Below are 15,569 nucleotides of genomic sequence, written 5' to 3' on the forward strand. Positions count from 1 at the left end.
CTTGGGCCAACCATCAAGAAGATCACCCCCCTCAAATCTAAATCGGGGGACATAATCACTGACCAACGCAAACAGATGGACCGCTGGGTTGAGCACTACCTAGAACTGTACTCCAGGGAGAATGCTGTCACTGAGACTGCCCTCAATGCAGCCCAGCCTCTACCAGTCATGGATGAGCTGGACATACAGCCAACCAAATCGGAACTCAGTGATGCCATTGATTCCCTAGCCAGCGGAAAAGCCCCTGGGAAGGACAGCATTACCCCTGAAATAATCAAGAGTGCCAAGCCTGCTATACTCTCAGCACTACATGAACTGCTATGCCTGTGCTGGGACGAGGGAGCAGTACCCCAGGACATGCGCGATGCCAACATCATCACCTTCTATAAAAACAAAGGTGACCGCGGTGACTGCAACAACTACCGTGGAATCTCCCTGCTCAGCATAGTGGGGAAAGTCTTTGCTCGAGTCGCTCTGAACAGGCTCCAGAAGCTGGCCGAGCGCGTCTACCCTGAGGCACAGTGTGGCTTTCGTGCAGAGAGATCGACTATTGACATGCTGTTCTCCCTTCGTCAGATACAGGAGAAATGCCGTGAACAACAGATGCCCCTCTACATTGCTTTCATTGATCTCACCAAAGCCTTTGACCTCGTCAGCAGACGTGGTCTCTTCAGACTACTAGAAAAGATCGGATGTCCACCAAAGCTACTAAGTATCATCACCTCATTCCATGACAATATGAAAGGCACAATTCAACATGGTGGCTCCTCATCAGAGCCCTTTCCTATCCTGAGTGGTGTGAAACAGGGCTGTGTTCTCGCACCCACACTTTTTGGGATTTTCTTCTCCCTGCTGCTTTCACATGCGTTCAAATCCTCTGAAGAAGGAATTTTCCTCCACACAAGATCAGGGGGCAGGTTGTTCAACCTTGCCCGTCTAAGAGCGAAGTCCAAAGTACGGAAAGTCCTCATCAGAGAACTCCTCTTTGCTGACGATGCTGCTTTAACATCTCACACTGAAGAATGCCTGCAGAGTCTCATCGACAGGTTTGCGTCTGCCTGCAATGAATTTGGCCTAACCATCAGCCTCAAGAAAACGAACATCATGGGGCAGGATGTCAGAAATGCTCCATCCATCAATATTGGCGACCACGCTCTGGAAGTGGTTCAAGAGTTCACCTACCTAGGCTCAACTATCACCAGTAACCTGTCTCTAGATGCAGAAATCAACAAGCGCATGGGTAAGGCTTCCACTGCTATGTTCAGACTGGCCAAGAGAGTGTGGGAAAATGGCGCACTGACACGGAACACAAAAGTCCGAGTGTATCAGGCCTGTGTCCTCAGTACCTTGCTCTACGGCAGCGAGGCCTGGACAACGTATGCCAGCCAAGAGCGACGTCTCAATTCATTCCATCTTCGCTGCCTTCGGAGAATACTTGGCATCAGGTGGCAGGACTATATCTCCAACACAGAAGTCCTTGAAGCGGCCAACATCCCCAGCTTATACACACTACTGAGTCAGCGGCGCTTGAGATGGCTTGGCCATGTGAGCCGCATGGAAGATGGCAGGATCCCCAAAGACACATTGTACAGCGAGCTCGCCACTGGTATCAGACCCACTGGCCGTCCATGTCTCCGTTATAAAGACGTCTGCAAACGCGACATGAAATCGTGTGACATTGATCACAAGTCGTGGGAGTCAGTTGCCAGCATTCGCCAGAGCTGGCGGGCAGCCATAAAGACAGGGCTAAATTGTGGCGAGTCGAAGAGACTTAGTAGTTGGCAGGAAAAAAGACAGAGGCGCAAGGGGAGAGCCAACTGTGCAACAGCCCCAACAAACAAATTTCTCTGCAGCACCTGTGGAAGAGCCTGTCACTCCAGAATTGGCCTTTATAGCCACTCCAGGCGCTGCTTCACAAACCACTGACCACCTCCAGGCGCGTATCCATTGTCTCTCGAGATAAGGAGGCCCAAAAGAAAGAAGAATCTATTGGAACACTGTTGCTGGGCAGTAAATTATTGGGTTCTGGACCTGGGCAGTAATTTATTTGAATACTGTTCCTGGGCAGTAATTTATTGGAATACTGTTTCTTGGCAGTAATTTATTGGAATACTGTTCCTTGGGCAGTAATTTTTTGGAATACTGTTCCTGAGCAGTAATTTATTGGAATACTGTTTCTTGGGCAGTAATTTATTTGAATACTGTTCCTTGGGCAGTAATTTATTGGAATAATGTTCCAGAGCAGTAATTTATTGGAATACTGTTCCTGGGCAGTAATATATTGGAATACTGTTCCAGGGCAGTAATTTATCGGGTACTGAACCTGAGCAGTAATTTATTGGAATACTGTTCCTGGGCAGTAATTTATTGGGCACTCAAACTGAGCAGTAATTTATTGGAATACTGTTCCTGCGCAGTAATTTATAGGGTACTGAACCTGAGTAGTAATTTATTGGAATACAGTTCCTTGGGCAGTAATTTATTGGAATACTGTTTGTTGGGTAGTAATTTATTGGAACACAGTTCATGGGCAGTAATTTATTGGAATACTGTTCCTGGGCAGTAATTTATTGGAATGCTTTTCCTTGGCAGTAATTTATTGGAATACTGTTCCTTGGGCTGTAATTTATTGGAATACTGTTCCTGGGCAGTAATTTAATGGGTACTGGACCTGGGCAGTAATTTATTGGAATACAGTTCCTGGGCAGTAATTTATTGGAATACTGTTCCTTGGGCAGTAATTTATTGGAATACTGTTCCTTGGACAGTAATCTATTGGAAAACGGTTGCTGGGAAGTAAATTATTGCGTACTGGACCTGGGCAGTAATTTATTTGAATACTGTTCCTGGGCAGTAATTTATTGGAATACTGTTTCTTGGGCAGTAATTTATTGGAATATTGTTCCTTGTGCAGTAATTTATTGGAATACTGTTCCTGGGCAGTAATTTATTGAAATACTGTTCCTTGGGCAGTAATTTATTGGAATAATGTTCCTGAGCAGTAATTTATTGGAATACTGTTCCTGGGCAGTAATTTATAGGGTACTGAAACTGAGCAGTAATTTATTGGAATACTGTTCCTGGGCAGTGATATATTGGAATACTGTTCCAGGGCAGTAATTTATGGGGTCCTGAGCCTGAGCAGTAATTTATTGGAATACTGTTCCTGGGCAGTAATTTATTGGGCACTCAAACTGAGCAGTAATTTATTGGAATACTGTTCCTGGGCAGTAATTCATCGGGTACTGAACCTGAGCAGAAATTTATTGGAATACAGTTCCTTGGCAGTAATTTATTGGGCACTCAAACTGAGCAGTAATTTATTGGAATACTGTTCCTGGGCAGTAATTTATTGTGTACTGAACCTGAGCAGTAATTTATTTGAATACTGTTCCTGGGAAGTAATTTATGGGGTACTGGAACTGAACAGTAATTTATTGGAATACTGTTCCTGGGCAGTAATTTATTGGAATACTGTTCCTGGGCCGTAATTTATAGGGTAATGAACCTGAGCAGTAATTTATTGGAATACAGTTCCATGGCATTAATTTATTGGAATACTGTTCCTGGGCATTAATTTAAAAGGAACTGAAACTGAGCAGTAATTTATTGTAATACAGTTCCTGGGCAGTAATCTATTGGAATACAGTTCCTGGGCATTAATTTATAGGGTACTGAAACTGAGCAGTAATTTATTGGAATACAGTTCCTGGGCAGTAATTTATTGGGTACTGAAACTGAGCAGTAATTTATTGGAATACAGTTCCTGGGCAGTAATTTATTGGAATACAGTTCCTTGGGCAGTAATTTATTGGAATACTGTGCCTGAGCAGTAATTTATTTGAATACAGTTCCTGGGCAGTAATTTATTTGAATACTGTTCCTGGGCAGTAATTTATTGGAATACTGTTCCTGGGCAGTAACGTCTTGCAATATTGTTCCTGGCAGTAATTTTTTGGAATGCTGTTCCTGGGCAATAATATCTTGGGTCCTGAAACTGAGCAGTAATCTATTGGAATACTGTTCCTGGGCAGTAATGTATTGGAATATTGTTCCTGGCAGTACTTTTTTGGAATGCTGTTCCTGGGCATTAATTTATTGGGTCCAGAACCTGGGCAGTACTTTTTTGGAATGCTGTTCCTTGGGCAGTAATTTATTAGAATATTGTTCCTGGCAGTAATTTATTGGAATACAGTTCATGGGCAGTAATTTATTGGAATACAGTTCCTTGGGCAATAATTTATTGGAATTCTGTTCCTGGGCAGTAATTTATTGGAATGCTTTTCCTGGGCAGTAATTTATGTGAATACTGTTCCTTGGGCTGTAATTTATTGGAATACTGATCCTTGGCAGTAATTTAATGGGTACTGGACCTGGGCAGTAATTTATTGGAATACTGTTCCTGGGCAGTAATTTATTGGAATACTGTTCCTTGGGCAGTAATTTATTGGAATACTGTTCCTTGGGCAGTAATCTATTGGAACACTGTTGCTGGGCAGTAAATTATTGGGTTCTGGACCTGGGCAGTAATTTATTTGAATACTGTTCCTGGGCAGTAATTTATTGGAATACGGTTTCTTCGGCAGTAATTTATTGGAATACTGTTCCTTGTGCAGTAATTTATTGGAATACTGTTCCTGGGCAGTAATTTATTGGAATACTGTACCTTGGGCAGTAATTTATTTGAATACTGTTCCTTGGGCAGTAATTTATTGGAATAATGTTCCTGCGCAGTAATATATTGGAATACTGTTCCAGGGCAGTAATTTATAGGGTACTTAACCTGAGCAGTAATTTATTGGAATACTGTTCCTGGGCAGTAATTTATTGGGCACTCAAACTGAGCAGTAATTTGTAGGAATACTGTTCCTGCGCAGTAATTTATAGGGTACTGAACCTGAGAAGTAATTTATTGGAATACTGTTCCTGGGAAGTAATTTATTGGGCACTCAAACTGAGCAGTAATTTATTGGAATACTGTTCCTGAGTAGTAATTTATTGGAATATCATTCCTGAGCAGTAAATTATTGGAATATAGCTACGGGGCAGTAATTTATTGGAATACTATCCCTTTGCAGTAATTGCTTATAATACTGTTCCTGGGCAGTAATTTATTGGAATACAATTCCTGGGCAGTAATTTATTGGGTACTGAACCTGAGCAGTAATTTATGGGAATACAGCTCCTGGGCAGTAATTTATTGAAATACTGTTCCTGGGCAGTAATTTATTGGAATACTTTTGCTGGGCAGTAATTTATTGGGTAATGAATCTGTGCAGTAACTTGTTGGAAGACAGTTCCTGGGCAGTAATTTATTGGGTACTGGACCTGGGCAGTAATTTATTGGAATACAGTTCCTGGGCAGTAATTTATTGGAATACTGTTCCTTGGGCAGTATTTTATTGGAATACTGTTCCTGGGCAGTAATTTATTGGAATACAGTTCCTGAGCAGTAATTTATTTGAATACAGTTCCTGGGCAGTAATTTATTGGAATACTGTTCCTGGGCAGTAATTTATTGGAATACTGTTCCTTGGGCAGTAATTTATTGGAATAATGTTCCTGAGCAGTAATTTATTGGAATACAGTTCCTGGGCAGTAATTTATTTGAATACTGTCCCTGGGCAGTAATTTATTTGCATACTGTTCCTGGGCAGTAAAGTATTGGGTACTGAACCTGAGCAGTAATTTATTTGAATACTGTTCCTGGGCAGTAATTTATTGGGTACTGAACGTGAGCAGTAATTTATTTGAATACAGTTCCTGGGCAGTAATTTATTTGAATACTGTTCCTGGGCAGTAATTTATTGGGTACTGAACCTGAGCAGTAATTTATTGGAATACTGTTCCTTGGGCAGTAATTTATTGGAATACTGTTCCTGGGCAGTAATATATTGGAATACTGTTCCAGGGCAGTAATTTATAGGGTACTGAACCTGAGCAGTAATTTATTGGAATACTGTTCCTGGGCAGTAATTTATTGGGCACTCAAACTGAGCAGTAATTTATTGGAATACTGTTCCTGTGCAGTAATTTATAGGGTACTGAACCTGAGCAGTAATTTATTGGAATTCTGTACCTGGGCAGTAATTTATTGGGCACTCAAACTGAGCAGTAATTTATTGGAATACTGTTCCTGGGCAGTAATTTATAGGGTACTGAACCTGAGCAGTAATTTATTGGAAAAATGTGCCTGGGCAGTAATTTATAGGGTACTGAACCTGCGCAGTAATTTATTGGAATACTGTTCCTGGGCAGTAATTTATTTGAATACAGTTCCTGAGTAGTAATTTATTGGAATATCATTCCTGAGCAGTAAATTATTGGAATATAGCTACTGGGCAGTAATTTATTGGAATACTCTCCCTTTGCAGTAATTGATTATAATACTGTTCCTGGGCAGTAATTTCTTGGAATACAGTTCCTGGGCAGTAATTTATTGGGTACTGAACCTGAGCAGTAATTTATGGGAATACAGCTCCTGGGCAGTAATTTATTGAAATACTGTTCCTGGGCAGTAATTTATTGGAATACTTTTCCTGGGCAGTAATTTATTGGGTAATGAATCTGTGCAGTAACTTGTTGGAAGACAGTTCCTGGGCAGTAATTTATTGTAGTACAGTTCCTGGGCAGTAATATATTGGAATACAGTTCCTGGGCAATAATTTATAGGGTACTGAAACTGAGCAGTAATTTATTGGAATACAGTTCCTGGGCAGTAATTTATTGGAATACAGCTCCTTGGGCAGTAATTTATTGGAATACCGTTCGTTGGGTAGTAATTTATTGGAATACAGTTCATGGGCAGTAATTTATTGGAATACAGTTCCTTGGGCAATAATTTATTGGAATTCTGTTCCTGGGCAGTAATTTATTGGATTGCTTTTCCTGGGCAGTAATTTATGTGAATACTGTTCCTTGGGCTGTAATTTATTTGAATACTGTTCCTGGGCAGTAATTTAATGGGTACTGGACCTGGGCAGTAATTTATTGGAATACTGTTCCTGGGCAGTAATTTATTGGAATACTGTTCCTTGGGCAGTAATTTATTGGAATACTGTTCCAGGGCAGTAATTTATGGGGTACTGAGTCTGAGCAGTAATTTATTGGAATACTGTTCCTGGGCAGTAATTTATTGGGCACTCAAGCTCAGCAGTAATTTATTGGAATACTGTTCCTGGACAGTAATTCATAGGGTACTGAACCTGAGCAGAAATTTATTGGAATACAGTTCCTGGGCAGTAATTTATTGGGCACTCAAATTGCGCAGTAATTTATTGGAATACTGTTCCTGGGCAGTAATTTATTGTGTACTGAACCTGAGCAGTAATTTATTGGAATACTGTTCCTGGGCAGTAATTTATTGGAATACTGTTCCTGGGCAGTAATTTATAGGGTAATGTACCTGAGCAGTAATTTATTTGAATACAGTTCCATGGCATTAATTTATTGGAATACAGTTCCTGGGCAGTAATTTATTGGAATACAGTTCCTGAGTAGTAATTTATTGGAATATCATTCCTGAGCAGTAAATTATTGGAATATAGCTACTGGGCAGTAATTTATTGGAATACTCTCCCTTTGCAGTAATTGATTATAATACTGTTCCTGGGCAGTAATTTATTGGGTACTGAACCTGAGCAGTAATTTATGGGAATACAGCTCCTGGGCAGTAATTTATTGAAATACTGTTCCTGGGCAGTAATTTATTGGAATACTTTTCCTGGGCAGTAATTTATTGGGTAATGAATCTGTGCAGTAACTTGTTGGAAGACAGTTCCTGGGCAGTAATTTTTTGGGTACTGGACCTGGGCAGTAATTTATTGGAATACAGTTCCTGGGCAGTAATTTATTGGAATACTGTTCCTTGGGCAGTAATTTATTGGAATACTGTTCCTCGGCAGTAATCTATTGGAAAACTGTTGCTGGGCAGTAAATTATTGGGTACTGGACCTGGGCAGTAATTTAGTTGAATACTGTTCCTGGGCAGTAATTTATTTGAATACTGTTCCAGGGCAGTAATTTATTGGAATACAGTTCCTGTGCAGTAATTTATTGGAATACTGTTCCTTGGGCAGTAATCTGTTGGAAAACTGTTGCTGGGAAGTAAATAATTGGGTACTGGACCTGGGCAGTAATTTATTTGAATACTGTTCCTGGGCAGTAATTTATTGGAATAATGTTCCTGAGCAGTAATTTATTGGAATACAGTTCCTGGGCAGTAATTTATTTGAATACTGTTCCTGAGCAGTAATTTATTGGAATACTGTTCTTGGGCAGTAATTTATAGGGTGCTGAAACTGAGCAGTAATTTATTGGAATACTGTTCCTGGGCAGTAATTTATAGGGTACTGAAACTTAGCAGTAATTTGTTGGAATACTATTCCTGGGCAGTAATATATTGGAATACTGTTCCAGGGCAGTAATTTATGGGGTACTGAGTCTGAGCAGTAATTTATTGGAATACTGTTCCTGGGCAGTAATTTATTGGGCACTCAAGCTGAGCAGTAATTTATTGGAATACTGTTCCTGGGCAGTAATTTATTGGGCACTCAAATTGAGCAGTAATTTATTGGAATACTGTTCCTGGGCAGTAATTTATTGTGTACTGAACCTGAGCAGTAATTTATTTGAATACTGTTCCGGGGAAGTAATTTATGGGGTACTGAAACTGAGCAGTAATTTATTTGAATACAGTTCCATGGCATTAATTTATTGGAATACTGTTCCTGGGCATTAATTTAAAGGGAACTGAAACTGAGCAGTAATTTTTTGTAATGCAGTTCCTGGGCAGTAATTTATTGGAATACAGTTCCTGGGCAATAATTTATAGGGGACTGAAACTGAGCAGTAATTTATTGGAATACAGTTCCTGGGCAGTAATTTATTGGAATACAGCTCCTTGGGCAGTAATTTATTGGAATACTGTTCGTTGGGTAGTAATTTATAGGAATGCAGTTCCTGGGCAGTAATTTATTGGAATACAGTTCATGGGCAGTAATTTATTGGAATACAGTTCCTTGGGCAATAATTTATTGGAATTCTGTTCCTGGGCAGTAATTTATTGGAATGCTTTTCCTGGGCAGTAATTTATGTGAATACTGTTCCTTGGGCTGTAATTTATTGGAATACTGTTCCTGGGCCGTAATTTAATGGGTACTGGACATGGACAGTAATTTATTGGAATACTGTTCCTGGGCAGTAATTTATTGGAATACTGTTCCTTGGGCAGTAATCTGTTGGAAAACTGTTGCTGGGAAGTAAATAATTGGGTACTGGACCTGGGCAGTAATTTATTTGAATACTGTTCCTGGGCAGTAATTTATTGGAATAATGTTCCTGAGCAGTAATTTATTGGAATACAGTTCCTGGGCAGTAATTTATTTGAATACTGTTCCTGGGCAGTAATTTATTGGAATACTGTTCCTTGGGCAGTAATTTATTGGAATAATGTTCCTGAGCAGTAATTTATTGGAATACTGTTCTTGGGCAGTAATTTATAGGGTGCTGAAACTGAGCAGTAATTTATTGGAATACTGTTCCTGGGCCGTAATTTAATGGGTACTGGACCTGGACAGTAATTTATTGGAATACTGTTCCTGGGCAGTAATTTATTGGAATACTGTTCCTTGGGCAGTAATCTGTTGGAAAACTGTTGCTGGGAAGTAAATAATTGGGTACTGGACCTGGGCAGTAATTTATTTGAATACTGTTCCTGGGCAGTAATTTATTGGAATAATGTTCCTGAGCAGTAATTTATTGGAATACAGTTCCTGGGCAGTAATTTATTTGAATACTGTTCCTGGGCAGTAATTTATTGGAATACTGTTCCTTGGGCAGTAATTTATTGGAATAATGTTCCTGAGCAGTAATTTATTGGAATACTGTTCTTGGGCAGTAATTTATAGGGTGCTGAAACTGAGCAGTAATTTGTTGGAATACTGTTCCTGGGCAGTAATATATTGGAATACTGTTCCAGGGCAGTAATTTATGGGGTACTGAGTCTGAGCAGTAATTTATTGGAATACTGTTCCTGGGCAGTAATTTATTGGGCACTCAAATTGAGCAGTAATTTATTGGAATACTGTTCCTGGGCAGTAATTTATTGTGTACTGAACCTGAGCAGTAATTTATTTGAATACTGTTCCTGGGAAGTAATTTATGGGGTACTGAAACTGAGCAGTAATTTATTTGAATACAGTTCCATGGCATTAATTTATTGGAATACTGTTCCTGGGCATTAATTTAAAGGGAACTGAAACTGAGCAGTAATTTTTTGTAATGCAGTTCCTGGGCAGTAATTTATTGGAATACAGTTCCTGGGCAATAATTTATAGGGTACTGAAACTGAGCAGTAATTTATTGGAATACAGTTCCTGGGCAGTAATTTATTGGAATACAGCTCCTTGCGCAGTAATTTATTGGAATACTGTTCGTTGGGTAGTAATTTATAGGAATACAGTTCCTGGGCAGTAATTTATTGGAATACAGTTCATGGGCAGTAATTTATTGGAATACAGTTCCTTGGGCAATAATTTATTGGAATTCTGTTCCTGGGCAATAATTTATAGGGTACTGAAACTGAGCAGTAATTTATTGGAATACAGTTCCTGGGCAGTAATTTATTGGAATACAGCTCCTTGGGCAGTAATTTATTGGAATACTGTTCATTGCGCTGTAATTTATTGGAATACTGTTCCTGGGCCGTAATTTAATGGGTACTGGACCTGGACAGTAATTTATTGGAATACTGTTCCTGGGCAGTAATTTATTGGAATACTGTTCCTTGGGCAGTAATTTATTGGAATACTGTTGCTGGGCAGTAAATTATTGGGTTCTGGACCTGGGCAGTAATTTATTTGAATACTGTTCCTGGGCAGAAATTTATTGGAATACTGTTCCTAGGCAGTAATTTATTGGAATACTGTTTCTTGGGCAGTAGTTTATTGGAATACTGTTCCTTGGGCAGTAATTTATTGGAATACTGTTCCTTGGGCAGTAATTTATTGGAATAATGTTCCTGAGCTGTAATTTATTGGATTGCTTTTCCTGGGCAGTAATTTATGTGAATACTGTTCCTTGGGCTGTAATTTATTCGAATACTGTTCCTGGGCAGTAATTTAATGGGTACTGGACCTGGGCAGTAATTTATTGGAATACTGTTCCTGGGCAGTAATTTATTGGAATACTGTTCCTTGGGCAGTAATTTATTGGAATACTGTTCCAGGGCAGTAATTTATGGGGTACTGAGTCTGAGCAGTAATTTATTGGAATACTGTTCCTGGGCAGTAATTTATTGGGCACTCAAGCTCAGCAGTAATTTATTGGAATACTGTTCCTGGACAGTAATTCATAGGGTACTGAACCTGAGCTGAAATTTATTGGAATACAGTTCCTGGGCAGTAATTTATTGGGCACTCAAATTGAGCAGTAATTTATTGGAATACTGTTCCTGGGCAGTAATTTATTGTGTACTGAACCTGAGCAGTAATTTATTGGAATACTGTTCCTGGGCAGTAATTTATAGGGTAATGTACCTGAGCAGTAATTTATTTGAATACAGTTCCATGGCATTAATTTATTGGAATACAGTTCCTGGGCAGTAATTTATTGGAATACAGTTCCTGAGTAGTAATTTATTGGAATATCATTCCTGAGCAGTAAATTATTGGAATATAGCTACTGGGCAGTAATTTATTGGAATACTCTCCCTTTGCAGTAATTGATTATAATACTGTTCCTGGGCAGTAATTTATTGGGTACTGAACCTGAGCAGTAATTTATGGGAATACAGCTCCTGGGCAGTAATTTATTGAAATACTGTTCCTGGGCAGTAATTTATTGGAATACTTTTCCTGGGCAGTAATTTATTGGGTAATGAATCTGTGCAGTAACTTGTTGGAAGACAGTTCCTGGGCAGTAATTTTTTGGGTACTGGACCTGGGCAGTAATTTATTGGAATACAGTTCCTGGGCAGTAATTTATTGGAATACTGTTCCTTGGGCAGTAATTTATTGGAATACTGTTCCTCGGCAGTAATCTATTGGAAAACTGTTGCTGGGCAGTAAATTATTGGGTACTGGACCTGGGCAGTAATTTAGTTGAATACTGTTCCTGGGCAGTAATTTATTTGAATACTGTTCCAGGGCAGTAATTTATTGGAATACAGTTCCTGTGCAGTAATTTATTGGAATACTGTTCCTTGGGCAGTAATCTGTTGGAAAACTGTTGCTGGGAAGTAAATAATTGGGTACTGGACCTGGGCAGTAATTTATTTGAATACTGTTCCTGGGCAGTAATTTATTGGAATAATGTTCCTGAGCAGTAATTTATTGGAATACAGTTCCTGGGCAGTAATTTATTTGAATACTGTTCCTGAGCAGTAATTTATTGGAATACTGTTCTTGGGCAGTAATTTATAGGGTGCTGAAACTGAGCAGTAATTTATTGGAATACTGTTCCTGGGCAGTAATTTATAGGGTACTGAAACTTAGCATTAATTTGTTGGAATACTGTTCCTGGGCAGTAATATATTGGAATACTGTTCCAGGGCAGTAATTTATGGGGTACTGAGTCTGAGCAGTAATTTATTGGAATACTGTTCCTGGGCAGTAATTTATTGGGCACTCAAGCTGAGCAGTAATTTATTGGAATACTGTTCCTGGGCAGTAATTTATTGGGCACTCAAATTGAGCAGTAATTTATTGGAATACTGTTCCTGGGCAGTAATTTATTGTGTACTGAACCTGAGCAGTAATTTATTTGAATACTGTTCCTGGGAAGTAATTTATGGGGTACTGAAACTGAGCAGTAATTTATTGGAATACAGTTCCATGGCATTAATTTATTGGAATACTGTTCCTGGGCATTAATTTAAAGGGAACTGAAACTGAGCAGTAATTTTTTGTAATGCAGTTCCTGGGCAGTAATTTATTGGAATACAGTTCCTGGGCAATAATTTATAGGGTACTGAAACTGAGCAGTAATTTATTGGAATACAGTTCCTGGGCAGTAATTTATTGGAATACAGCTCCTTGGGCAGTAATTTATTGGAATACTGTTCGTTGGGTAGTAATTTATAGGAATACAGTTCCTGGGCAGTAATTTATTGGAATACAGTTCATGGGCAGTAATTTATTGGAATACAGTTCCTTGGGCAATAATTTATTGGAATTCTGTTCCTGGGCAGTAATTTATTGGAATGCTTTTCCTGGGCAGTAATTTATGTGAATACTGTTCCTTGGGCTGTAATTTATTGGAATACTGTTCCTGGGCCGTAATTTAATGGGTACTGGACCTGGACAGTAATTTATTGGAATACTGTTCCTGGGCAGTAATTTATTGGAATACTGTTCCTTGGGCAGTAATCTGTTGGAAAACTGTTGCTGGGAAGTAAATAATTGGGTACTGGACCTGGGCAGTAATTTATTTGAATACTGTTCCTGGGCAGTAATTTATTGGAATAATGTTCCTGAGCAGTAATTTATTGGAATACAGTTCCTGGGCAGTAATTTATTTGAATACTGTTCCTGGGCAGTAATTTATTGGAATACTGTTCCTTGGGCAGTAATTTATTGGAATAATGTTCCTGAGCAGTAATTTATTGGAATACTGTTCTTGGGCAGTAATTTATAGGGTGCTGAAACTGAGCAGTAATTTATTGGAATACTGTTCCTGGGCAGTAATTTATAGGGTACTGAAACTTAGCAGTAATTTGTTGGAATACTGTTCCTGGGCAGTAATATATTGGAATACTGTTCCAGGGCAGTAATTTATGGGGTACTGAGTCTGAGCAGTAATTTATTGGAATACTGTTCCTGGGCAGTAATTTATTGGGCACTCAAGCTGAGCAGTAATTTATTGGAATACTGTTCCTGGGCAGTAATTTATTGGGCACTCAAATTGAGCAGTAATTTATTGGAATACTGTTCCTGGGCAGTAATTTATTGGAATACTGTTCCTGGGCAGTAATTTAATGGGTACTGGACCTGGGCAGTAATTTATTGGAATACTGTTCCTGGGCAGTAATTTATTGGAATACTGTTCCTTGGGCAGTAATTTATTGGAATACTGTTGTTGGGCAGTAAATTATTGGGTTCTGGACTTGGGCAGTAATTTATTTGAATACTGTTCCTGGGCAGTAATTTATTGGAATACTGTTCCTAGGCAGTAATTTATTGGAATACTGTCTCTTGGGCAGTAATTTATTGGAATAATGTTCCCTGAGCAGTAATTTATTGGAATACTGTGCCTTGGGCAGTAATTTATTGGAATAATGTTCCTGAGCTGTAATTTATTGGAATACTGTTCCTGGGCAGTAATATATTGGAATACTGTTCCAGGGCAGTAATTTATAGGGTACTGAACCTGAGCAGTAATTTATTGGAATACTGTTCCTGGGCAGTAATTTATTGGGCACTCAAACTGAGCAGTAATTTATTGGAATACTGTTCCTGCGCAGCAATTTATAGGGTACTGAACCTGAGCAGTAATTTATTGGAATACAGTTCCTGGGCAGTAATTTATTGGAATACAGCTCCTTGGGCAGTAATTTATTGGAATACCGTTCGTTGGGTAGTAATTTATTGGAATACAGTTCATGGGCAGTAATTTATTGGAATACAGTTCCTTGGGCAATAATTTATTGGAATTCTGTTCCTGGGCAGTAATTTATTGGATTGCTTTTCCTGGGCAGTAATTTATGTGAATACTGTTCCTTGGGCTGTAATTTATTCGAATACTGTTCCTGGGCAGTAATTTAATGGGTACTGGACCGGGGCAGTAATTTATTGGAATACTGTTCCTGGGCAGTAATTTATTGGAATACTGTTCCTTGGGCAGTAATTTATTGGAATACTGTTCCAGGGCAGTAATTTATGGGGTACTGAGTCTGAGCAGTAATTTATTGGAATACTGTTCCTGGGCAGTAATTTATTGGGCACTCAAGCTCAGCAGTAATTTATTGGAATACTGTTCCTGGACAGTAATTCATAGGGTACTGAACCTGAGCAGAAATTTATTGGAATACAGTTCCTGGGCAGTAATTTATTGGGCACTCAAATTGAGCAGTAATTTATTGGAATACTGTTCCTGGGCAGTAATTTATTGTGTACTGAACCTGAGCAGTAATTTATTGGAATACTGTTCCTGGGCAGTAATTTATAGGGTAATGTACCTGAGCAGTAATTTATTTGAATACAGTTCCATGGCATTAATTTATTGGAATACAGTTCCTGGGCAGTAATTTATTGGAATACAGTTCCTGAGTAGTAATTTATTGGAATATCATTCCTGAGCAGTAAATTATTGGAATATAGCTGCTGGGCAGTAATTTATTGGAATACTCTCCCTTTGCAGTAATTGATTATAATACTGTTCCTGGGCAGTAATTTATTGGGTACTGAACCTGAGCAGTAATTTATGGGAATACGGCTCCTGGGCAGTAATTTATTGAAATACTGTTCCTGGGCAGTAATTTATTGGAATACTTTTCCTGGGCAGTAATTTATTGGGCAATGAATCTGTGCAGTAACTTGTTGGAAGACAGTTCCTGGGCAGTAATTTTTTGG

At 39.1% G+C, this 15,569-nt stretch overlaps 1 protein-coding gene across 3 annotated transcripts in view; it reads left to right on the forward strand.

Annotated features, from left to right (window-relative positions):
- The window catches only part of nlrc3 (NLR family, CARD domain containing 3), a 297,480-nt gene that overhangs the window by 158,414 nt on the left and 123,497 nt on the right, over positions 1-15,569 (forward strand). The gene's annotated exons all lie outside the window — the stretch shown is intronic.

The sequence above is a fragment of the Heterodontus francisci genome, chromosome 24, assembly GCF_036365525.1.
Source record: "Heterodontus francisci isolate sHetFra1 chromosome 24, sHetFra1.hap1, whole genome shotgun sequence".
In the NCBI taxonomy this organism is placed as follows: Eukaryota; Metazoa; Chordata; class Chondrichthyes; order Heterodontiformes; family Heterodontidae; genus Heterodontus; species Heterodontus francisci.